Raw genomic sequence first — 26,569 nt, 5'->3', positions numbered from 1 at the left:
AACCTTGCCACACATACACGTGTTTGCTATCAACCGTAACAATCATAAAAAATACAACCTACCGTACCAACCTACAACGTAACTCTTACAAACAGCTAATGGCCCTAGTTGCCGGGCTTAAGTTCAATAAAAAAAAAAAAAATTATCGTTAGTGTTCTTAATATTATCAAATGCAGGGTTAGGTTATCTATCAGGATGATTTTTCAATGTTATCATTCTCGAAAATATGCGATTTCTGTAGTATTATAACTGAATATATCATATTATCATAATATATATTTATTGTTCAAAAACAAAAAAAAACATAATTATTATTATCGACATCGACGATAAAACAAATTGGCACGTATTATGATCAGATAAAACGTAGACTTGCCGGTTGCATAAGCGTTTACGCAAGACAATCATACAATCAATCAGATAGAAACATAAGTCCTCGTTTAAGAACAATGGTGTAAAATAATTTTTCGCCTAACGATATATTTTTTCCTCGTCATCGCCATTTGCAAACTATTATATTATTGTCGTGGTCACCGTCGCCATTTTTCTTTAGTGTTGGTTAATAACGTTTCTTTGTATTTATAAATACAACATATTATATTACTTCGTTTGCTCTCCACCAACCGTTACAACTTTATTAGTTTTAACAAAATCGAAGTAAAACCGTCTGCTGACACCAGAAAAATCCTTAGATATTTGATACTGCGGAAAACTTTATAATAGTATACTCGTATAGCTCTTTGTTGAAATTCGTTTTGATATAAACTATTCAAGTGTTCTTGTTAATAATCTAATGATTTATTTAAAACCCAATATAAGATAATATTATATTGTTTTCACTTCGTTTTACACATTATCCTTTGTGATAATATAATATAATATTTAAATACATCATATTTACTTAATGAAATCGTTCGTAAGTAGATGACCATTTATCAATCAATATTCAACATAAATGATTACTTTTCAGTACCATTCTTGATACGGATACTTTTCACAAAGTGGATATCCGTTTCACGTAAATTACAATTTTTCTAAGAAGATTCAATATATATATATATTTAGCTACACTTATAACTAACGGTATTTCTAATGTTAATAAAAATAAGATATTAAATCGATTTACAATACATAATCGACAATAAACAAAATTATCTTTCCGTTTATATTTAAAATTACTAGCTACTATTTTAATTTACAACAACTACCTATTGATTACCAATGCCTTTAAAAATTACAAAGATAATATACTGTATTAATTATTGAGTTGAAACCGTGATTATCCGCTTGTTATATAGAGTTATTGCCTCCAAAACTCTCTCATAAAATGTTACAAGAAGATTACATCATAAGTTCATGTCAAAAGATTTTTTTAAACAAAGTTCCGTTTAGGCTTCTCAGCCGTTTATGTAATATAGTAAATATATTAATTTTAATATATATATCTACTAATAAATACTTTTTTTTATTAAAATATAATAAATATATAAATAAGAAAGAAAAAATATATTTAACTATTATACCATACATAGATTGAAGGTATTTAATAAAATAAAATATGTTTATCATTATTATTGTCATATATACATAATACATACTCGTAATATTATATATATTAATTTTCGATGCACGTATATTAAAATGTATATAATATGCTTTTAAAAAGCGTATGTCTTTAGTTTTTGGTGAAAAATACACACGTTTAATAGTACATCTACCTGTTCGTGTTAAAAATATTTTAGACACGCACATAAATAATATTATTATTATTATTATTATTATTATTTTTTTATTAATCTTTTTAGTTTGATATCAATGGTTATTATTTTATTAGCGTTATAGAATAATGTGGGGAGGTTACATTTTTATTTTTATTATTAATTTTTATTTCCCTTTTTATTACCTACTATATATACATAAGTTTGATTGAAATAATTGAACTAGTCGCTACTTGTACATTGTATTTAATATTATCTCGAGTCACATAAGATATTGCTAATTTGTATAATATATACTTATAAGTTATAAGTTATAACTATATTTGTAAATCAAAAGAACGTAATTGAAGTGTTTTTCAGAGAAAGAAAATATTTATAAATTTTATAGCTACAACCCTGTAAGATATTACAGATAATTAATAATGAAAAAAAAAAAAAAATGAAATATCACCTTACAAAAAAAATAAAATAAAATAGTTTATATAAAATAATGAACATTATTTTTAAATATTCATACTGATCTAAAAATATAAGAAAATATAAAGGGAATAGTATATAATAAACTTTTGACAGTGTGTATTTAATAGTATAAAATATTATACAGTAAAAAATGTATAAGAAACTTATAAGTAAAAAAAGTATATATTGCATTTAAAAGTACTGGAAGCTCTTTAAAAATATAGTAAACTAGCATTAAGGTATTACGATGTTTACAACTAAACTTTTTAATATTCAACTTGACTTTATATGGACTTTAAAAATATTTGCTATAGAATACTATAATTATTTGATATACATTGAAAAATATTATACTTATATATATTATAATTTTTATGCGATCCAATACAGTGAAACCTCTGAATAGCGGACACTCTTGGTCACCAACATTTTGTCCGTTATTCAGAGGGGATACATTTTTGAAATCTATTTGTATAATAATGTACTATGTATGTATATATACATACATATAATGTTATTACTTATTATTTATTGTAAATTATTATATTTTTATATTTTTACAAATTATTATTAATTATATATTATTATTTAAAGTATATTTTTACAATAAAAATCAAAATTATGTATATGTATTTTTAAATTATTTTTGTTTGAAAAAATTGGTGAGCTTTGTTTATAATTAACGCAGTCATCACGTCGAAAACCGTCATGCGTCACTAACTGACATACTTTTGTCATAACACATAACCACTTCACCGATAACTGAATTTGTCGTAATCGTATCGTCCCATAACGAGTTTGTTATCGTAATTACATTATTACGAGAGTGCATACGTATGTGAATACGTATTATTTTCAAATAATTATTAGGGATTTACCATCATTTTAAAAATTCCCTAATAAAATAATGTCCGTTATTCGGAGAGTCCGCTATTCGGAGATTTTCCTACTGAAAAATAGTGAAAATGTCCCCGTTCCCCAAAAATCATCCGCTATTTGGAGGTGTCCGTTATTAGGAGGTGTCCGTTAGTGGAGGTTTCACTGTATATGCATTTACCATGTAATGAAGTATGACATAAACAATCCTATTGGGACCTTTAACATTCAATAAGCACATTCAGTAAATGTATGACGCAGTTACTAATGGCAGGTTTTATGCAATAGTTTTACGTTATGACAAGTAAAATCCTCACCAATTCATTGACAACCATTAGGTAACGGTGCGATTATGATTCGTCATGACAACAACTTGCAATTCATCAGCAAAAACTATAATGACCCAAATGGGTATATATTTCAGGACATTTCCAAAACTCAGACATTTTTCAATATCATCTATAACCGTCAACAAGTTAAATACTGACGACCAGAGACCAGAAGACCTATGCCTATTTTTTTCAATATACATATACCGGATAAGGACAGCATTCCAATTCACATCATCGAGCAGATCAACGTCGACCACCTAATAAGACAAAACGATGACTTGCAAATAGTTATTGACCCGGTCCAACTGGAAGCAACCGACTATAGAAACTATGGAACGGCGACCATCGAGCCGGCATCAACGAATCGGACTACGCTGACCACTCAGGATGACGACTGGAATCAGCCGGACCGGATGTCGTACAGCACGAAACACGACTGCCGCCATCGACCCCGCTATCCCCTCGGACACTTGTTTAAGTACCACCGACCCAAGCTTCTTTCTGCAGAGTAGTAGACGCTCGCATAAGTTACGCGCTGCCAGCGGGAGGGATTCCGTCCCACTTTATAACTCTAAATATTATTTTCTTGTAATATGTGGCTAACGGGCTCGCGTGCGAACACATCAGTTTGCAAGGCGGGGGGTGACAAACGATCTACTTCGATACAAACCGAACGTAATTTGGTCGTTTACGCACAAATCATCTTATTTGGAACGGACTAAAGGTACAAGTTAAAATATCGAAACAATAAATTATTATTTTGATAAACCCACATGACAGAAAGATATGTTTGTTTTTGTAGTCTTAAAAACTGTTAATTAATAGTATTTTTTTTTCTAGATATAAAATTTTTAACATATACATTTTAAACTATTAAGTTACTATAAATATTGTTTTCAACAAGCTAAGATAAAATTTAAATTATTATGCTTGTCTACTTAACCATATCTAGGTAATGTTTTTAATGCTATACAAACGTATTTATTTTTCAGCTTTTAATCGAGTTTCAATAAGATATATGACATATTATACCGTATCTAAATATAAGTATTAGAGTACACAGTTCTTCAATATTTTTATATTTAGAAAAAGAGGTTTTCAAACGTTTTTATTTGCGAATTTGGAGTACTCAACCTTTTGAATAACTACAAAAAATAAAGAAATAAACTTGATTGCGCATTAGTGAAACATTTTATAACATGTCAGATAGTTAAACAAATACTAGAATTTTAAAACTTTTAAACGTACTCTATGTCTGAGTATCAAATATAAAGTAGACTACTTTGTTTTATCGTGATGTTTAACAAAATTAAAAAGTTTTCACTTTACGTTTGTAAATTTTGTTTTAGTTTTCCATTTTGTAAATATTTAATACCATTGTAAAAATATGTAACACACAAGACAAATAAAACTATTTCATTGAAAATGTATATATAGTTGTTATCATATTATATTCTGTAGGTAGTTTGTTGAAAGTTTGTTTAAAAAGATTGTTATAAAAAAGTTTTTAATTATTAACCTTCTATAAAATAATACATTATCTATATTAATTAAAATTTAATCGTCATTGGAATACAAAAGTTACGTGGTTATTTTTATGTATTGATTATTTTTTTCTTTGTCGATTGAAACATTTTATCATAGTTATTATATTATACAAAAATTAAAATTTAACAATAGACTAATAAGTTACAGAAAAGTAAATTTTATAATATATAATAGAAGTTTAATTAGGAAACCATTAGCCAAAAGAATTAATGAAAAAAATAATGATAACAATAACACGGAGAGAACTAAAATTTCGAAAAATTGTATTATCTCTGGACAAAATAACACGTTTTAATGGATACTGATGATCGATGTAAGAAAATATGTTAAAAATATTCCGATGGGATGAAGGAAGAAATGAATAACATTTAAATGAAGAGCAAGAATAATCGAAAATTAGTAATCTAGATATGATCAGACCTTAGAATCACTGAAATTCGCGAATGAGCCAAAAAGTATATATTGGGGAAAAAAAAGTTTGAAATAGAAAATTTTGAAAGAGTAAAAGTAAACCATTTATGCTTGGTATGGAATTTTATATTGTATGTTTCCTGTATTGTGTTACATTCATACTTTATTTAAAAATAATATGCAATTAAATTACTTTCTAAATTAAAAAAAATACTTATTTACACAATATAATTTTCATGAAATTATTTTGGTTTCGTATACTATATTATACTTCCGTTATTTCATAAAAATATGAATAATTCATGACAAAAAATACAACTGAAAGGTATCTTTACTTTATAATTTTTTACATTATTGTTCACGAAATACGTACTTATTACCAATTACATATATTGTTCAACGCAGGTATCAGAAAATAAGAAATGGTTATAAACCATTTTCTAAAACTATGCACTACAGAATTATTAGATATACGTTTTAAAATAATAAATACTTTTTTATTTTATTTAAAATAATGTATTTACAATCTATACAATAAAATAAGTATAATGAGTAAATTTAATGAATGGTTATAACATTGACAAAGAATAACATTTATGGGTAGACAATCAGCAATGCTATCCGACTAGATACTTTTTAAGTATTATTGGTTATTTTTTTTTTTTGTCTCAGTAGGTCTCTAAGTTTGGTACAATATGCCAATAATTGCGTTGAAAATCACAGGTAAAAGAAGAACAATAAATAATGGCCTAGAAAAGAGATGTACATCAATCGCGGCAATCGATATATTCAAATGTAATATATTTTTGAATATCAATTCCTAAAAATATATTTTAATGTATATAATGCTATTGTTTATTATTATAATTTGTTTTAAAACTTACAGATAAGACGATTCGTATTGATTATACGAGTGTAATTAGTGAATTAGTAATTTATCATTATGTATTATAGCTTTAGATTTTTATAACTACGAATCTGTTTTTACGTGTTGGATTTCGCAGTTTTAACTTAAGTGTGATAATTTAATTAAAGGTGTTGTGCTCAGAAGTACGTTTGAAATTCAATATTTTTATCATCATTTTATTTTATTATTTGAGAATAAAACAAAATTTGAACAAATTGTTCAGTATAATTCCACGTATAGTAGTAGTACGTTTAGTTGCTGTGGCTCGTGATTTTATTTACCATGGAAATAGTTTTAGGTGAACATGGTAAAAAATTAACTATTCACCAAAATTATAAATCTTGCTTGAGCGCAATTAATGTATACTTTTTTGCATTGGCGCAATATATATATATATATATATATATATATATATATATATATTATACAGGTAGTTTCCTAAATTCAGCAGCAATTAACGTACACTGTCTAGGCCACTGTATTTTGAGTCTTTTACGCACATTACCGCGAAATGAGATGGAGAATAGTTGCTTAGTTAATGAGCTACTGAGAGAATTTAAGTTATTATAAAATTTAAAGTAATGTAATTTTGTTAATTGATTAAGGGTAGGAATTTTCAGGTCTTTGTGAAGATTATTGTTTGTAAAATACTAAGAAGAATAATAGTTGAAAGCAGATGGATTGAAACGCCTGAAGCATTTTGATATCAGTACTCTTTATAAATTATTTACAGTGCAGTTAACAGTATAGTACTATACTTATTATTCTTCGTTATATTATAATAATTTACAACCAAGAAAAACATTGCACATTACCTTTAAAATACTATCTCCCTCAAATTTAGTAATATTTAGTAATTTCCTGTTAGCTAGACGGAGATGGTAATACGGTCACCACGTCCTCTGTAATGCTTGTAATCTGTGGTTATAAATCTCTTAGCGGCCTGAATGGCAGAATAAAGCTCTAAACCCTTTATCTGCATAACATAATATACGTTATATATATATTGACATAACCTTGGAACCGAATAAGTAACCTTTTCTACGCGTGTATTTGGGACTTCGGAACCCGATCACGTTCAGAATTCTGACCATAATAATATAATGTTTTTTTTTTTTTATTTGTAGTTGTTGTGCGACTACGGTTATATTACGCGGCATACTCGTGACGTAATATATGAAAAGACGAGATAAGCAAACGCAATAAGGAAATAAAGTTTCGTTTTATTTCCGACATGTTCGAGTCGCGTGATCATCGCTAAGTTTTGGAATAATATTTGAAAACATTACGTTATTTTGCAGGCTGAGATCGTTCGTGCGTTTCTGGTGACGGTCGAGTGTAAATAGTATTACCTTTATAGCAAATCATAGGTATAGCAGTTTTTGATATGAAACTTAAATCAAACAAAATCTTATGATTGAATTTATTTCGCTATGATTAGATAATACAAGTAACTCAATGAGAGTCGGTCTACGTTATTATCTAAAAGTAATAAATATTTTTCATTTTTCAAGTTATGTACGTGTATTATACAGTGCGTAAGTATAATACCACAAATACAAATTTAAAGTTCAAAAAATATTAATAATAAAAGTTTAGTCGAGTTTTTAATAAAAGATATATAATAGCCAATAATTCTTTGGACAATACTTTAGTTTTTCGTGTGATTTTAAAAATATTTATAAAATTAATTAATGTGTACTAAAAGCATTTAAAATATAAGTAAAAATCCATTTTTTTTTTACAAAATTAAATAAAATATTTATGGAAAATATTCGTGAAAACAATTAGAAAATGTCCGAAGTGATGGTGACCAGTGAAAAAAAAATAATATTGGTATATCGTATATATGTATATATTAAAAATTATAATCGTTTATTGACAATTAATATTTTAACTTCTGTTGAACATTTTACCATAATATGCATTGTCACTTGTAACAATGTTAAGTAGAAAAATATTATAAAAAATTACAAAATATTTAATGTTTTCTATGCTATTTAATATTGAAGTTAATCTTATAATAATTTAAACGCGAGTATAATTTTTCAAATATTTATAACACCTACCAGAAACCAGTTACTATAAATATCCGCAAGTATTGAAAAAAATAAATAAATTACAACATAAATTATTATTTTCAAAAAACTTAAAATTTACTAAATGAGTGTCACATGAGTAGAATTACTGAATTTTGATTTGTATACGTATATCTTTCTAATGTTTGTTCTTAACTGAAAAAACTCGATTTTTGAACTTTTTTAAAATTTTTTATCGAATTAAAATTATATTATCGATCTACTCAAAATTGTATATTCTTTTGTTTATAAACAATTTTATTTCAGGTTTTACACAAACAATGAACTCGAATAATTCTATTATTTTCTATGGAATTTGGTATCCAATTTCACATTAACACATTAAATATTCACAATCTTCCAATTTTGTGTTTATCAGTATTTTTTAATATTGACTCAAAAAATGAGAATCACCGATTTAATGTATACTGATGTCTGAATATACACATTCATAATAATTTAGGAACAATACAAAACAAATACTCAACGTTTTTCTTCTTTATTATTGTTAGATAGTTGTATTTTTATTTTTAAGCATTTTACTGAAAACTTGCAATAAGTTTTACACAGCGTAGGTATAGATGCGTTATACGCATATGGCATGTTCAACTTCAATTTTAGAAATATCTTGTAATTGTTCGTATTTTTCTCCTTAGATTATATTCTATATTTTCATATACACAGTGATCCATCAAAAATGCTCACCTCTGTTTTCTTCAATTATATTATAGTTATTCGAAATCTGATTTTTGGAATATTCAAAAATACTTATGAGTATACGTAATTGTTGAATTACCATTATATGTATATAAATAATGATAATTTATTATTATTTTAAGTTTTAATTTAACTGTTTAAGCATTATTAAAATACATTGTTCATCTTAAACTTTTTATGTCCACTCATTGTATGCATATTGACTGATTTCATAGACAATGAATTAATTTCCAATCGCAGATCACTTCAATATTAATATTTTTTCTAAAAAATGCATTTTAGAAAACAAAAAACGATATTATTAAATCTTGTCCTATTAGTTGTACGAAAGATAACAAAGAGAATTGGATATAAGAAAGAACAATAACATACTGAACAAAATATTATGCATCATGTGGTAACATTTTTTGGAAAGAAATCCATAGACATATTTCATTTTTTTTTCGAACTCTAGTTTAGGTATCATGCATAATATATTACGTACTATATTATATATTTTTTCTCAATAAATCCTGTAGACGATTGCCTTGTATTTTTTCAGTTGTGGTTGACAATATCCAGGCGATTATTCATCTTTTGTTTATTCGGGGAAATTATTATCTAATTTGTTATCGTATCATTCGGGTTGTAGAAATAATAATACGTTTTTTAAATCAAAGTATTAATGAATTTGATAATACAGTGTAACGTTATAATACTAGTCATAAAGGAATACCAAATCATTTTAAATTTGACCTTTTATTATTAGACAATATTATGAAGGTTGTTAGTTTACAGTTGGTTGTAATAGTCGGGTTCCAATTACTTTTTTAACAATTTTAACATAAAATTTGTGTATTTGAAATATAGTACAAATCAAGTTCGGATTGTTTGTCTGTGTTTAGTTAATTTCATTTAAAAAATGTTATAATAATTTGTTAATTGTAATCAATATTTCTTGACCCATATTTAAAATGTAGGATTGTAAATATAACGGTTATAATATTAGTATGGTTAAAAAACTTAAATTAAAACCTAATAATTTTCGGATTATAAATCGTTTATCAATAAATATTAAGTATCTACTTACTTTTCAGTAAACATTTGAGTGCATAAATTATTGTTTTTTAGTACATCTAGCCCCGAACCTTGTTAAAAAATATCAAGTGCATTTCATAAGTGTAATGTAATATAAACTACAACTAATTTTCTGATAAAAAAAATATCGTGTGTTATTTAATTATCTAAGCCGCTTATGAAATAATTTGAATTTTAGTTTTTGATTCTTAAGTTTTATTAAATATTAATTTTAAACAATTTATTATACGACTGAATTTTTTTTTTAAGAACTCAGATTTATAATCTAATCTCTATAGAAATGTAAAATATAATCCTGATAGTACTTCCAAAATAAATGATTAAGTTATGATAAGTTATCATAAAATTTATAATAACAGTGAATCAAAATATTCATAGACTTTGTACTTTATAGTAACGAAAACTAGGGTTTTATTTGTATAACACATTTAAAAATATACATAAATTATTTTAGATTGTATTTTATTTGAAAATAAATTCATCAATTTAGGCAAATACCTACTTAAAACTTCTTACAGCTACTACACAAAAAAGTAAAATTGTTTTGAAAAATACTTCCATGAACAAATTTCACCAAGATCTGTATATTTATATTAAATTATAAATATCGTGCGTTTAAAATAAATAAAAACATATGGCAATATATTACACCACATAAAAGTAGAAAATTTGCTAAATTCTGCTGTTAGCTATTTTTTGGATTGGTTAACGTTTTTCAAAGCACACCTTTAAAAAATATACATTTTATGGGATAAATTCAACTGTAAATCAGTGAGGTACATTATCTATGCATTTTAAAGTTAGACATCAAGAATTAAATTTTAAATGCAATATCATTGATTATAAACATTATGGATTACTCACTTGGCAATTTTCGACGGGATGATAATGTCGTATAAAGTTGATGTAGAACGCTGTCGGTGCGTAATTAGTAGTGACATGTAACGTTGCAATCGATGCAGTCACTTAAACGACAATGGAGCGACGTGTTACTCCCTAGTCGTCATTCACTAATCTTTTTATAAATGACCGTTGACCGTACTCTGTTATCGTAGAGCGAAATACTTAAGCCCACTTATGACGACAGTGACGCTTTTACTGAGTTTTTCCCGTGAGCCATTTAAAATTTTGCACATCTACTATGGACATTTTTTTTTTACCATTGATCACAAATAGTAAATTTTTTTTAACTGTTGGTAGTATTTAATATTTATAATCAATGAGTAAGTATTTTACAAAATTATAAATTAAGTTTGTATAAAACAATTCAAATATGTTTACCATTATAAATACTGTTATTTTAATATATATTTAATCGTATTACCGCTGTCTCTGCAGACCTTGATCCAATCGTTGATGATACAAAAAAATTTAAAAAAAAAAAAAAAAAAAACATCTATCGTTGAAAGATTAATAAACTCATAATTTCACTAAGAATCTTAAATGAATATAATAGTTAACGATAATTATGTTACATGAACTTATAATATTTATTTGTTTAAATTAAGTTAAAAATGGGTGGTAGCCTACAGTCATTTCTATGATTTTAAAATTAAAATATACATAGTAATAGCATTGATTATAAATACCATTTATAATAAATGGTGTAAGATATATAAAGGGAATTGAAAACACTATTAGAATTTTTGTTTTTATAATATATGAAACAATATTTTTTGGAATGTTTTTGATATTTCATTGTGTAGATTATTATTAGCGTTGGTTATTATTTTCATACTATGCTCTATGAATAATTTTAAAATTTTTAGTACATAATTTTAATATGCAGGGTGAAAAATGAGTGTAAAATGTACATAAATTATAAAAACAGATTTTTCTTAAAACTGGTAAGGCGTAAAATTTCTATTTTTCCTAGTTGTTTTAATTTTGATCTCTTTAAAGTACATACAAAATCTAATTTGTTATCAGACACCACTCTTAAAATTGTAGATCGAAGCATTTTTCGACTACTTGTCATGTACACAGACACAACGAAAAGCACACATCATTATAAAATCAATAAATCCGTTGTTCCATTTAGAATATATAATTCAATACGCATTTTTTAAATAAAGTAATTTACTTAGAATAGATAATTATAATCTAGAAAAAATTACCAAAGTGATAAAATTTCTAAAAACTTGATCTTGGAATACTTTAAAACATGGCATTTTTAAAAATATTGTACGCATTTTCTTATTACAAAATTGTAATAAAGAGTTTTGCCTTATATTACTTTCATGATATTATTAAAGTCGTTTTAAATATTTGTAAAATATGGAACTATAATAGTTTTACGAAGAAAAATACATGTGCTATATACAGTATTATTTGAAAAACGAAACTAATTCGTTATAACCCTATAAATAGAAAAAAAAAATATTAAATATGTTGCATTGTTGCATGTTTAAACCAGACGAGGTTCAATTGTAGTTTTTTTAACAGTCTTTAAGCTAATAAACAAATTAAATGACACGTAGACATAATTAAGTGCGGTGAAGAAGCCTTGTACCAAAATTTCAAAAAATTATAAACGATGATATATTCTGGAACCGTTTTAAAAATTTAGATAATTTTTAAAGGTTATTACATATTTTATTATACAAATAGTAAGCCTTTTACCATAACTCAGGATTTTTCCAGAGATATTTGTCAAGTTTAAAAATTGTCATATTTTTTTATGCATAAGTAATTTATCTAGTTTTTTAAGTAAAAAAAAATATTATTTAAGGGTAAATTCAATCAAGAAAAAAATGTTATGTTCAAAAAATAAATTCAACTGTAATTTTTTTTACATCCAAGTATTGTAGAAATAATTTGATTTTGGATAAAAATATTAATGCGGCTACATTAATTCATAGACTATTTAAAATATGTTTGGATATTTATGAACAGATAGTATGATTCTGCTCAGTTTAAGTCAGTTAAAAAAATAAAAGTTTTTTTCTAATGAATTTGTATATATTAAATTTATTTTTTCAAAAGAATAACATAATAAATAAGTACAATATATATTGTAGTAAGCACATTGCCCTTTTTAATACTAAATAATAATTTATATAATCTGTGTTTCGGGTAAAATAAGTGAGGTTTTTGGTATGGAAGATGTTGGCAGTTTAGAACCATTATAGTGAAATGCTTACTGTTCTAATTGTAGTGATCACTGTGCAGTACACTAAGACCGGTACCACAATTATTATTTATACGACATAGCACGTTTGATGTAGTATTAAGACGTATTGAAGAAGGTAGGTATATTGAAATAAATGAAAACTTCACTTAATAATTTACAAATAAAAATATATATTTTATTTGTACAACTTTAAAACAATTAAAAATAATCTGAAATTCACTGTAACTTGTTGTAAGTATATAGTTAACTACCTTTTCTAGTAATACTAGGTGCTCTACCTAGAGCACCCTAGAGGACCCTAGGTCCTGTCAATAACGTATGGTGGCGTGGTTATTCTATATTTTAATTTTACATCCATTTCATGTCTACTATGCTTTTTTGTGCAAATAGTAAATAAATTGTTATTTTCACCTTTGATCTTGGGTTTACCTATTTACCAAAAGTGATTATTAATATCTACATTAGTTGTTAGCATAAATTATACTTCATATATAATTTATTATATTATATTATATTATAATATTTAGAATAATTACATAAGATTTGGGCTTAATTTATAATATTTTTTTAAAGTTGGTCTCGACGATTTTGTTACTACCTATTTTATCAGTTGCTTATGAAATTAAATTAAATATATACAAATATGTAAATTTATTAAAAAAAAATTAGCCTTACCTATACAATAAAACAAGACAATTTGAAAGTAAGAGAAATCAAAAATTTTTTATATTTTTATTTTTATTTGTAGTGGTTATACATAAAATTGGTTAATTTTAAGTTCTCTGAAAAAAAATACAGAAAAAAAAACTGATAATATACCATTTTCCCAGCAAGGTTATTTTGAAAATGTACGAGATGAATTTTCTGAAAATAATGCAGATAACGAGCAAAAAATTTAATGTGAAGGCAATGCAAATGAGAGTGACTATAGTGTAAACATTGATTAATTAGAACATGAAGAAAAACAGATTTCAGATATTGATATTGAAATAAATAAACTTATGAATATGATAAATTAATAACAGTTTATATTATTATTATAATATATAAAAATGAAATATAAATTTTTTTACAAATATAATAAAAAAAAAAATTGAATTAAATAATATTAATGAATTTAAATAAGGCTAAATTTACTGTTATTATTTAATTTTTGCGAACAATACTAAATAGGATCAACTAGTATATAATATATTTACTATTTTAATATAAGTGTTCTGTATTTCTGTATTGTTTTGAATATAAAATATTTTAAACACTTTTATAATCAAAACTTTTTATAATATTGAAAAAAATAATAAATGTAAGAAAAAATAAACTAAGAAATATAAAAAAACAAAAATAAATTTGATTAGTATTAAAATATTTCACGATTTTATATTTCATTACATTTTCATATTCTAGTTTCACTATTGTGATCGTTGCAAAAATACAGTATAATTTAACAACTAAGGTCCTGCTTGATATTATGATTCACTCATTACGCTGATTTAGTCTGAGACACTACCATGCGTTGTTTGCAAAACGTAACAAGAAACCTTGAAAATCTAAATAGTAAAAAACTTTTTGAAAAAATGTATTTGATGGATTCAAATCAGAACTTAAGAATTGTGTGAGGGCATTACGACAGTCGACCACATCTTGGTCAGCCAAGACCGTTGCATAAATTATATAAATAAAAATTAGTTTAATAACATATTTTATTTTTATCATATTAGTTAATTAAAACGTACGTGTTTATATTTGCTTTATTGATTTATTTTATTTTATTTTAATATTGCGTATAATTATGGTTTTACCAATTAAGCTCAATGCGTTTTTTTTTTTTTTTAATTAACTGAAGATATCTTGGGTATTATAATAAATACTTATTATTTTGTAAATTTACTAAACTTTTTGTCAATTAAAAATCAACACTTTTAAAGTTTAAAATATTTTATTTGTATGCTTACATAGTCAATGTTTTTATAAGTATAACGATTCAACTATCTTAGTATATTTCCAATTTTAGCTGCTGCATTATTAAAAAATATTAAAATAATTTTGAAATGATAATAAAAAAAAAATAAAGCATGTACGTAATAGTATATTAATCTGTAAGTCCGTAACACATGATTATGTCCACAATGACAGCGAATTGATTTCTCGTTTTACCGGAATTAACCGCTAATAAACAATAATTTAAGCCGAAATTAAATACACGTAACGGAATCACTTACCAAATATTATAAATTTTATACTAAAGCTTTGTTGTATTGAGTTGTTTTTTAACTGTATCAAGAATTTGGAAAAGTTATTTTTTTTTATTATGACAGCGCATTATTAATATGTGCTTTAAAAAATACCTTAAGGATTTTGAGTAATAACTATAAAACAAATCATTAAAGAGATACAAAAAATACATCAATTTAAAATATTATAAAGTTTTACAAAGTAATTTAAATTATATTTTTTCGATATAATGCGCAGAAATATTGTAATATCACAATGTATATCAACGGTCATGTCGCAATATCAACGGCCATGTCGCAATATCAACATTTTCGATATCTAATGGCCAAAACATTATTTTTATACATCGGCGATTAATCTAAAGGTCATCATCAGATAAAAAAAAGCCTAGCCCAATAATATATTTTTATTTCAGGGGGTTGTAGCCCCCTCCCCCCTCAGCCTCCTAGCTGCTACGCCACTGCCTTAGTATAATTTATAGAAGTACCTGCTTTTTCCACACTCAAAATCTGAAATAAGAAAAATTATAAACATAGCGTATAAATATGATGATACAAATACGTACACGGAATAATAATTATAATATTATGAAGTATCGTATTAAAATAAATAATTCACGTTCAAAGCAGAGCTCACAAATGTAGAAACATCGTACAAAAGTCTTCTATCGTCAAAAGGTACCACAGAATCCACCACTATGAATACAAATTGTAATTTATATATATATTGCAACCTTTCGTCAGTGAAAGCAACCAAAAGCTAATCATGGTAATAATAATATCCAAAACATAGGTACCCAGAGAAATTCTTTGGTCATAACATCTTAAAAAATATTAAAAACCGTTGAAATTCATTCGAAAAAAATTTGCTATTTTTTTTTAATTAATAATTATGAACGAGGCCCTTACAGGATATTTTTACACAGAAAAAGTCGGTTGTAGTATCTATCAATTGTTTGATGAGATTATTATATTTGTGTATAAATATCTATTGTTTATACGATTATATTAAAAACAATAATTTTGAGAGAAAAGTTGACTGATTCGGTCTGTCAGCCTGTATTGTATGTTAATTTCATTACATGTTTTTTTGATATCACCATTAAATTAATTTATTTTATTATTAGTATTAAAGTAGATTAATTTAATTTATGTTAAATACATTGCGTTAATTATTATATTATTAATAGTTAATCATTATGTTTTGTTAACTATATAAATTCGTCAACATTTTATTTTCAGACGATCGTAGAGAAATTATAGTAGATTAACGTTTAATTTTTTTATAAAGTACAAGTATTTAAAATGTATAAAGAGCTTTAAGCATTTTTACCTATCGAAACATTGGCTATCGAAATTTATATGAAAAAAAATCAAACGTCTAACCGAATATTGTTCCATCTTTTAGTAATCTCTGGCAAGTTACAAAATAATTTATTGTTTTAATAATTATATTCAAACTACAAATAACAAATGTTAGTATATTTTTCCTGTAATTTTAAAAAGTACTAAGAATTTTCAAAAAACCGACTACCTACATTCAATTTTTTAGAAAAAAACTGTTATTGAAGTTGATGATCAGAGTATTGTTTCAACCATAAAACAGTTTTCAGACGTATAACAAATAAGAAATAAAAAACACACATCTCTGTAAAATCTATACGTTCATCGTTCTATCTAGTACCTAAAATAAAACGATAGATTTGAAGATTTTTTTAGAAACACGAATAGGTATTGATTGATTAAGTCCAAATGTAAACAAACTTAAAGTTCAATAAAACTCAGTGAATAAATAACACTTCACGACAGAAGTCTGACAATACCTTACTAACCATTCGTCATCTCGTCTACTATAAATACATTATACTGTAATAGGTTACTATATTATCTTATTTATCTTATTTAGTAAAATTTTATGAGAATACTGCTCAAAATGATGCAACGAAATAAAACGTGCGCGTTTTAAGTCACTGTACAACAATAATTAATCGGCACGCTAATAAATCACACCAACGAACGTCGCTAATTCTTTCTGACAATCCGACGTTTGAACCGCAGCGTATACGGCTGAGAGATTGATCTACCGTCACGATCCATCAATATAAAAACATAAAAAATAACACAGAAATAATAACAACCATTAAGAATCTCCGTGTCTTTTGGCCGAACAAAATCATATCGATGTGGTATATTTTCTCTAAGCGATATGTTTAAAAGAGATATGGTAAATAAAACTTTTTATTTGAAAATAAAAATGAATATTATAAGGTTCAGATCTATGGTCGATTGTTTTAATTCAACCGAATTACGTGGTCGTTGCTGCAAATCTTAACCTTGTATAATAATTACACTGAATTCAGAATGAGCTCCTTGGACTGCAGGGATAATGATATGTAATATTGAAAAACGAACGTTTATTTCACGAACTGAAACGTAACAACGTACTATATCTTAGTTCCGTTTTTCTAAAATCCCGTAAATTTGGGTTTAATAACGGTTGACATATTTTTGTTTTGTTATAAATTTTAATTTTGGTTTTTTTTTTTTTTTTTTTTTTTTAATTTGGTTTAATTAACTCAGTGTTAAGTAGATAATTGACTTGGAGCGACAGAAGGTAATCAGCATGACGTTCCATGCTCGTCAGCTTGCTTAAACTTTTAAAAATAATAAATTATTTACTAATATGCAAGTTCAATCTACAAAATTATTTAGTACTCAGAGATATAGAGAAAAATATTCTCCTTCTGAATATTAAATTGAAAATGTGGAAATAGACGCTTAGAAAAAAAAAATTCCATACATTTTATATAACCAAAATAAATAAAAAAAAAAAACTTAAAATAATTTATTTGGTTGTGAATTATCGTTTGTTAGTGAAAAAATAACCACTCAATTATAAATGATTTACTCTTTAAAATAAGTACAATCTAACTAACTGGTTCTCAGCTATAATACTGACTCACCAATATATTATATTATACACAATACAGACATAACCTCTCACTTACGATTCGATTAATAAAACCGTATAACCTCATATTGCTCAATTTGTAAGAATAGGTAACAATATTGTTTTGTGCAAAAGTATAATGTATTTCATATTTTCATTATACGTTTCATGAAATAATTAAAAAATTTTAAATTACATTTTATTGTTCATAGAAGCCAACATTTCGAACTTAATTTTAATTTTTCAAAACGACAAAAATGGGAAATACTAATATTTTAAATTTTTTTGTGAAAGCGTGAGAAATCGTTAAATGTTAGTGTATAAAACATCGATGTCCTATGCATTTTCATAGTTTTATGAAATGAAAGGAAGTATCTGAAAGGGGTAAATAAACTATTTGTATGTATTACAATCGTTAGGTATTTTTGTTTTATTTTTTTCTGTTTAATATTAAGGATACTTACACTTTTTTTACAATAATTATTATTTTCAATTCTTCAATAGATTAAAAATTACTCTAGAATACAGTACATTTAATAGGTTGTTTTTAAAAATATCGGAAGAATTTTTATATACACAAAACAATAGAAACATTAAATTGATTAATGGGAATACACCGATTAACCTATTTTTCAAATAAATATAATTTATTATTTTACACTATTAAATTTAGCCGATTAATATTATTTACTAAATTTTTAAAGTTATTTATGTATATTATTATGTTCATAATCCTTGCATGATATAATATAATATTATAATAAATTTAATTTTCTGTAAGAAATATTATTTATAAAATAAACAATTTTATCAAAATATTGTAAGTAACTTATATCCATTTTATATGATTATGTTTGTATTACACATATGCTTTAAGCGAATACGATTAAGCTATAATTAAATGCTGTAAATGCATATTAGTTATTAGTATAAATGAAGATTAAGTATGCATTGACCAACTTCATCGTATCATATTATTTGTATATGAAAGTTTCTAAATTATTTGTACACACTATAATATTATACAATATACATAATATATAAATATTAAATAATGCAACACATATTATTATATATTATATATTATAGGTATATGTTATAGTTTATTAATATTTTAATCTTTAGTCAAGGTATACATTTTAACAGTTAATTTTAAAGTTAAATGTTAAAGAAAAAAATATTTTTATCAGAGATCACATAACATGTATTTTTTCGAATTCTAAACGTACATGTTCATAATCTCACAAATTCAACTTTAAGAATTTTTTTTTTTTAATATAATTATTAAATACACCATTTATATGAATTGCTGTAATAAATTTTAAAATTCGGCCCCAGAAAAAAAATCACGTGAGTGTGGCTAGGAACATCTTTTACCATCTTCATCCATGCTATTATCTAACCTAATACCTATTCCGGAAATTTTTTCAAAGAATTCCGAAATCTATCATCCAAATAAATATTTGAAAGTTTGGTTATATAAAAGACATATTTATATAAATAGGAAAGACTTCTTAATTAAACGTATAAAAATGTTGTGAAATTTTAAATTTGTGTGGCTAGGGACATATATGTAAATTTAAAATATTATATGATTTTTAAGATTTTTTTTGTTTTGCAGTAACTTAATTTATTAACTTATATTTTATAGGTATTCAAACTTTAAAAATTATTCCACGATATACATTGCATGTTTAAAAATAATCATTATTATAGGTTGATATTTTTCACCACCATAGGCAACACTAGTAATTAAATATACAAGCATATGCATAAATTAAATATTTTAAAAATAAACATTTTGGCTGTAATTTTATAAAATATGTTTACAATTTTAATAATATTAAACTCGATTAGATACGTAAATGAAGAAATAATATAATACATTTACCTAAATGTAATCTTAAAGCTAGAGGCTAGTCATTAAGCTTATCAAAAGTTATTACAATAATATATAGGAATTTATGTTAAGAAACTGATAAAATAATGGAACATTCATATAATAAATACAATTTTACATTGACAACTATTAAATAGTTCTTAGAATTAATAATAGCAGTAATAGTTATTTACGTATTTTTAAAATATTATTTTATAGATACAATAACGTTATTTTGAATAAGATACATAGAATAAAATTCATGTTTAGTATTTTCTTTATTGACTTGTGATTCTTTAGTCACTTTTTATGATTGTAACTGGTAATAAGTTTTTTTTTTATAATCCACAGAAATATTTTTGAATTATTTTTTTTGATGTATTATAAAAACCTTATTTCGAATTTCAATGAATTTTTGAGATTTCAGAAAGACATTAAATGAAAATGTTCAAGTATTTATTATACACGAAAACAACATTTACATATAATGAATACAAGAAAATGAAATATTTTAAGGCCAAGTATTCCTCTTATTGTTACAAAGTCAAAAATAAGAAACAAATATCGTCTATGAAAATATATTTTCTGGAAAATGTATGCAGTGTAATATTAAATAGTTTTATATTAGAGTTATGGAGTTATAATTAAATTTAATTTGAAAGCAAATATTGCTTGTGAAAAACTTTTTACTAAATATTAGTAGGTACAAGATAATATTATTATGCCATAAAGTCAATCTTGTTAAGTGCATTCTGGACAATTAATAGAACATGACGAGTATATCAAAGGAAATGTCAATGTTTAACGATATTGTAAATAATATTGTGTATGAGGTCGATATAATACTATATTATAACTATTTCAGTTTTTCGCCATTTACCTATACCCTAAAAGTAACGCTATGCTTTTGAAAACTGAAATTAATTTTTAAATAAATTGAGTTAGGTCTAATTTGGTTGATTTATATATCTTAGTCAATTGAACATGGCGCCAAATCTAAGTCTTAATATTTTATATTTTCTGTAAAATAAAAATATCTAGATATAAACCGTAATTGAATATATCTAGTTAACAAAAAAAACATCATACAGTTATACAGTATCTACATTTATTTAATTTATTTGTTATTATTAGTTTTTAACAACGATTACTATTTATACATTAATTTATTACAAAGACACTATAAAAAAAAAAATCACATAGATGTCGATGAATATAATATATACATATTGAAAATATTTTTTCTAAACACATGAAAAATTCTTCAAGTCACGTTATTGTGCCGATTGTCTAGAGTAAGATTCAGGCTTACTTCAACTTCTTCTGCTCATAACGTATAAATACTTCCTACCTAACTTAATGAGAGAAATGTATCGTAAAATAAAAAGTTATATTTTTAATTTTTTTTTTTTCATGTTTTTGAACAAAACAAACTTTAGGATCTCGTTTAAAACCTTAACATAATGAATGACATTGAACACAATTGTTACAATTGTTTTCACAACGAACCATATGTTTACATTCAGTGTATTGAAATAAGATAAATAAATATAAATAAATAATAAGCAATATACTTGTATTGTGATTTTCCGCACAAAGTTATGTTGAATTATACAAGAATCCCTTTAATTTGTATTAAATATATTGAAGTTTTATGATGAATTCGGTATTATGTTTTTTTTTTTTTTTTGTTTCATTCAATATTGAACCCATGCATTTTTACTAAATAAAATATTAAAATTAAATGTACAAAATAATTAATAAAATATGTATTATATAATTTTATATTTGATAATTCATAAAAAGCATATTGATTGTAAATAATATTCTCCTGTAACATATAATATGTATTATAAATTATTATTGATAAATTAAAGTTACTAAAGTTCTACAGTATTTTATCTGGTTTTATTTTATATAAATTAATTAAAATGTATAAGAACGTGTCAAGTTGGATAAAAAGAGTTATTGAACATGTTTGATTTCTATATTTCTATAAATATTATCTACAGCCTATAATTTATCTAAGTAATGTGTACATTTTATACAGGATGATTTAAAATTTATGTTACTGTTATTTAATTATATAAATATTCATAATGAAGTAAAATATTCTATACAATAGTTTTTTTTTTTTTTTTTTTTTAATATCTAAAATTATCAATAGTTTTTATATTTTTTCTAATCTATAAGAGATAAACTTTAGACATTTAAATAGAAAATTATACTTTTTTACAATCATAATGCTTAGAATCTTTTTTTAGAGTTTTATAATACATTAAAATCGATATTTGAGTAAGTAGTATAATATGAGTTATAAGTATTTAACATTTTAATGAGTGGAGTAAAATGGTTCACCACTAATGTTGGTCTACTATTTTCTCCTAAATTTTAAATACTAACAAGTACAACTCATAAACTAGTAAACTTCTCGTTTGAATTTTGATTCTTATCTAATGGTATACTTAAAAATAAATTACCCTTATTATGAATGTAAAAAATTATAGGTTTCCATTTTAATTTTTTAAGTTAACCCTCCCCCCTCAAAAAAAAAAACCCTTCTAAAACATTGTTAAAAAATATAAAATTGACTGACCATTTCAAATATAAAAATATTTAAATTTAACAAGTATATTAAAAATATACTAGTATTGAATACATTTTAAATTACGTTGTTTATAACTTTTTCCTTATACATTTTAACCGTATAGTTTTAATTATATAAATATTTTTTTTTCAACTGAAATATTTTATTTATATATAAAATATTTTTAAATTAATTTGTCAATTAGTGTTTGTTTATAGACTCTAAATTATATATCTACAAAATGTTAGCTAATAACTTATTGTTACTACGTCCTTCACATATATTAAATTAAGTAATTAGAGTATATTAAGTAATTTGACTTGCTATTACGTTATAGTTTTTCAGTGTTATCTTTAAAAAAAAATGTAAACTAGTAATAAAGGTAGTAGACCACATACTACGGGATAATTGACAATTAACGTTTAAGAGTCCACAGATGTTAACGTTAACTAGTATTCTTCCGATAATTTTATCATGAAATATTTAACGTTTATTATTTAAGACAAGTGACATTTATAAATATGTGTACCAAAAAGAATATTATTGAGACCATTTTCAATGTAAGGGTAACTTTTGTAAAAGTTGCGTAGATTAATTTGACAGACACATGGTACTTATCCCCTAATATTGTTGTAAATTTAAATATCAGCAAAATATACAAATTAAGTAATGAGAGTAGATAAATTATCTAATGGCGGCATCCCAAATTAAATTTTTAACAAGAGATTAAGCCTCTACACTAGTTTATTTTTAGGTTAATAGATGAGTTACCTGAAATTAATTTGAAGACTATTGGCAATTTTATATAAGTGGTTACTAAATCATTTGTGTGATTTTTTTTTGTGAGCAATGACGGAAAGTGTGGTTAATGTTAAAATGCAAAAGTCTTTATGTAACGAGTCATTTTTAATTTTTTTATATACCAGAGAGCTGAATTTATTTACATTAGACGTATTAATGAAAATGCATATACGATTTTAGTGTTTAGGTGCTTGACAAAACCTATAGTTTTTTTATTTTTTTATATTTACTAAATGAGTATCTGTAATATTACAGGTAAATGCATTTTTTTTTTTTTTTACTATTCTATAAAAAAATGAATTTTTAATATATGACTTATGTGATTTAATTTTTTACAAGGCTTTCAATAAAGTAGTATAAAGTTATATTTAAAATATTATTATGTTATTAGTAAGTTATAATTCAATATACACGTAATTTCATTATATAATTTTATTTTAAAATGTTAACCAATTATATTAATTACAAAATAAATAATGCATGCATTCAAATTTATTATTATTTCAAACGCGTTCACTTCTAAACTTGGAATGTTTCTTATAAAAACATTAGTAGTAGATACCTTTAGACAAAACTTTCTTGATTAAAGTATTACTTTTCAAACACAATGTCAGTCATGTTTTATGAAGGATTATAAGGAAAGAAAACAGCAAGTTTGATTTTGTGTACCTCGTTTTGTATAACGTATATATATTATATATATATAACACAAAGGTATAACCCTATTGTCTTGGAATTCAGATCCATAAAAATATTAAATTCCAAATAAATATTTAAAAGTTTAGTTATATAAAGCTAAATAGAAAAATAGATAACATTGTTAAAAACAATAATTAAAATTTTATCTTTTAACTTTTTATATAATTACTTTAGTAATAATAAATTGATTAAGAACTGCCTTATATTAAATATTGTGTTGGTTTTGTTAACAATTCTTATAGATTTTATATTTTGACAAACCTGAAATTTAAAATCAGGTTTATAAGTTAATAGTTTTGGCACATTAAATATTGTGATAAATATTCACGTGTTTAGTTTCTTTGTTTGAGTAATATTTAGTGAAAAAATACTTATACTTATGAGTTATGATTCTGAGAATTTGAAATGCTTAATTTATTTTGGTGATTCTACTGCTAATCGCCATAACAATAAAGTATCTACATAAAAGTATTTACTATTAATATTTCTATTATGAGTAATCGATATAAAAGATTTTAATTATATTTTTATTACTTTTATCATTGGTACATTACTAAACTAGTCCAAATTGTTCTCATTTAGTACATACTGAATTAAATAAGAAAAATAACTATTTTATAAATAGTGAATTTATTATTTATTTTCACCAAAAAGAAAGTAAACTAATTTTTTTTTTATATCATCTTATTCTTAATTTTTTATTTTATGATAGATTAAATTTAGAAGTAATAAATTATTATTACCATAATTACAATATATTTTTAAGGTTGAAAATTTTAGTCGAGAAAAGTTTTTAATAAATACTCGACGATTTTTAATTTCACTTATCCATACATTCAGCCTTTAAATGCTTTAATAAACTATTTATTAAATTTGAAATTTATACATCAATTATTTTAAGTAGTTATGTGATTTTATTATATGAAATTATAAACAAGTTTGCAATTTTAAAACATACTATTAAGTCTAAAATTAAATAAATACTTGAAATTGTTAACAAAAGCACATTAAATAAGAACATTTTGATATTTTTCTAAAAAAATTAAAGTAATATTATAAATTTTTGTTTTATAAATGTAATAAAATATTTTAATAGAAATGTACTGTACTGGAATTTAAATACTTTGAAAGTTTTTAAACAATTTATCTAAGACTTATATTATATTTTAAATAGTTTTATAAAAAAATAAATATAGAAATGCTTAACTATTGACATTTAAAAAGTTTAATATTATTGAATATTAAATGCGTATAAATAATGACCGGATTTTTGTGCAGCTAAAAATGTGTAAATTGTTTTAAATCAAAATATTTTTTTTTAAGGTACCTTAAAATTTATTTTAATAATATATTTTTTTTTTAATTTTATTATTTATTCATTGAAATAATTAAAATAAAAAATAAAAAAAATAAATTTAATTTAAATAAAATAATATTAAGCTAACATTTTATGCGTATATAATTAACTTTACAACATTTGATTAAAATTTATAATCATGTACATTTCCAAATTTTTTTAATAAAATAATGTCCAATTATTGACATTTTAAATTAAATGATATCAAGTAATAAGTATAAACTATAAAATTGTTGTATACAAGATAAAACATATGGCTGCTGCGGGTAAACTATACTACTGTATGTGTTTAGTGTATATGTATCGTTAATTCATCAACTATTGTAGTAACTATAGTAATTATCTTTATAATGTCGTATTATTTCGATATATACATACATATGTATATAATTACATTATTAGATATTTAATTGAAATACTTCATAACACAACATAATATAACAGTTACAAAGTAGATAGATGGTAATATTATATAGATTATACAACAAAAATATTTGTGCAAAAACCCAAAAACGTACAATTTTGTGCAACTCAAAACTTTCCTTAAATTAATCTACATCTTTATGTAGAATTTATTGGACACGCCATAAAAATATGCAATTGCACGGGAATTCAGTCTTTACTTATAAACATTATTGTGATTGATTATAAAATATGAAAAAAAAATATTATTTAATATTTTTTTAATATTTTGATATGATTAATTTCATTTTTTAATTATTGATTAAGATACTAAATTTAAATTATAATTTGATATTGATGTTTATATAAAATATCGTATCTGAAAATTATACAAAGCCATAGTATGT

Source organism: Melanaphis sacchari, unplaced genomic scaffold (genome assembly GCF_002803265.2).
Source record: "Melanaphis sacchari strain LSU unplaced genomic scaffold, SCAv2.0 Contig8_pilon_pilon, whole genome shotgun sequence".
In the NCBI taxonomy this organism is placed as follows: domain Eukaryota; kingdom Metazoa; phylum Arthropoda; class Insecta; order Hemiptera; family Aphididae; genus Melanaphis; species Melanaphis sacchari.
This window is presented reverse-complemented; position numbering follows the sequence as displayed.